Consider the following 2,500-nt stretch of genomic DNA (forward strand, 5'->3'; position numbering starts at 1 on the left):
CAGGCGGGCTTGCCTGCTTTAAGCACTCTAATTTGTTCAAAGTAAACGTGCCGGCCCACCGAGACACTCAATAAAGAGCACCCTGGTAGGATTTCAACGGGGTCCGCCTCGGGACGCACGAGCACGCACGAGGCGGTCGCACGCCTTCGGCTCGCCCCACCGGCAGGACGTCCCACGATACATGCCAGTTAAACACCGACGGGCGGTGAACCAACAGCGTGGGACACAAATCCAACTACGAGCTTTTTAACCGCAACAACTTTAATATACGCTATTGGAGCTGGAATTACCGCGGCTGCTGGCACCAGACTTGCCCTCCAATAGATACTCGTTAAAGGATTTAAAGTGTACTCATTCCGATTACGGGGCCTCGGATGAGTCCCGTATCGTTATTTTTCGTCACTACCTCCCCGTGCCGGGAGTGGGTAATTTGCGCGCCTGCTGCCTTCCTTGGATGTGGTAGCCGTTTCTCAGGCTCCCTCTCCGGAATCGAACCCTGATTCCCCGTTACCCGTTACAACCATGGTAGGCGCAGAACCTACCATCGACAGTTGATAAGGCAGACATTTGAAAGATGCGTCGCCGGTACGAGGACCGTGCGATCAGCCCAAAGTTATTCAGAGTCACCAAGGCAAACGGACCGGACGAGCCGACCGATTGGTTTTGATCTAATAAAAGCGTCCCTTCCATCTCTGGTCGGGACTCTGTTTGCATGTATTAGCTCTAGAATTACCACAGTTATCCAAGTAACGTGGGTACGATCTAAGGAACCATAACTGATTTAATGAGCCATTCGCGGTTTCACCTTAATGCGGCTTGTACTGAGACATGCATGGCTTAATCTTTGAGACAAGCATATGACTACTGGCAGGATCAACCAGGGAGCTGCGCCAACTAGAGCTGAGCAGCCGGCCGCCCGGGAGTGTGTCCCGGGGGCCCGCGCGAACACGCAAGCGTCCGCTCAATCATTCTGCAAACAGGAGGAGGCTGAGCTCCCCTGCACAATACACCTCGAAACCCTCTCAGGTCCCGGCGGCGCGCAGCGCCGTCCCAAGTACTTGGTCGGGTTCGAGAGAGGCGCAATCGCCCGGAGTTAGGCGAGTAGACGCTTTCGGTGCGACCACCCGTGCTCCCAACTGAGCTTGCCGCTGCCGACAGAGGCCCGGGAGCGTGCTGTCGTGGCATTGCCGGCGGGAGACAACACGCGCCACCTACGGTGACCGGCAGCTCCAACGCCAGCGCCACAGAAGGACAAAAGCCCCACTTGGGTGCCGAAGCGAACTCTCCCAGCACAGCGCACGCGCCAACACATCCGCACAGCTGCGATACAAACCACCAGCGAGAACCGCTGGGGCGACCGAGCAGCAGACGGCGTCGCGGCGCCGAGCGCCGGGCGGCGGCGCATCCTCAACGCACACAGTCCTCAATCGGACCAGCACACTGAAGATGTCCACCGCGCTTCGCACCGGGCCCGCGAGGACCTACTTTGGCCGCACGGCGCCGCGCGCAGGGTGCGCCGGCGCGCAGCTGCGACGCCTGCCGCGTCCGTCGGCCGGCGCGCCTGCCACTGGCCGCCCCCACCAGCCGGCTGTAGCGCGTGCGCCCACGCACCGCGCGGCCAGCACGCCGGGAGGCGCCCCCTCACCGGCCGGGGACGGTCCCACCCAGCCACCACCGCGTATCGCTTCACACCCAGATGCCGTTCAGTTTCATCGGCATGGTGGGTATCGCTGGAACAACCGGTTAGTACCTCAACCTATCGTCGCCATCACCGATTCACCCCTAGCGAGAACAACCGCACCACAACGGGTTACCATTTCTTCATTTGCGTAACTTCACCAGAAAACGTAGGCGTCCATCGCCATTAGCAACTTCAACGATTATTGCATGCCTGTGTCAGGTGTCACGCCACACTACGTCTGCCCACATACACGCAACAAAATGTGCACGCCTAGACAATACGTGGAAGGTGGCCCCCGTACGTATGCGATGTCCATTGCTCGAACGACTGTCAACCGGCCTCTGTAGCATGTCGCAGATATGGAACGCGGTGCACCATGCTATCACGGTGTTTGAGGAGAGACGACTAGGTCCGAATACATCAACACACAGCTCATGCTGATCGCCATCCACGGCGTCCGTTCCTCCCACACGTCTCTATGGCGTACCACACTGCAATCCAGCTCTCATAGGGAGACGACACGTAGCTGCGTGCACAATATTTGCACTGTATGGTCCGCCGTTTTTGGGCGCAGTCGTTGTACGGTCACACATGTGCCACGATGTATCATTCAGTACATAAGGACGAATGTGCAGTACAGATTGTGGTTCACGCGTACGACATCAGCGGACAGTTGACACAGGCCGCACCACAACGTAGCCTGCGTACGTCGCATGCGAAGGGCATTGAACATGCAAACTTGTCACCAACCAGCTTGCGAAGGCAGGGGGCAAGGTGGGGACGTGGGGACGTGGGGAGGGGTGGGGGGGGGGGGGGCGG

General features: G+C 58.9%; 1 non-coding gene across 1 annotated transcript in view; it reads right to left on the reverse strand.

Moving 5' to 3' along the window:
* Positions 1-884, reverse strand: part of LOC124762108 — a 1,909-nt gene extending 1,025 nt beyond the window's left edge. The window contains exon 1 of the ribosomal RNA XR_007012487.1: positions 1-884. This exon is cut by the window's left edge and continues 1,025 nt beyond it. This is a non-coding gene — a ribosomal RNA (small subunit ribosomal RNA).
* Positions 885-2,500: the final 1,616 nt, after the last annotated feature.

This window comes from Schistocerca piceifrons, unplaced genomic scaffold (assembly GCF_021461385.2).
Source record: "Schistocerca piceifrons isolate TAMUIC-IGC-003096 unplaced genomic scaffold, iqSchPice1.1 HiC_scaffold_591, whole genome shotgun sequence".
NCBI lineage: Eukaryota > Metazoa > Arthropoda > Insecta > Orthoptera > Acrididae > Schistocerca > Schistocerca piceifrons.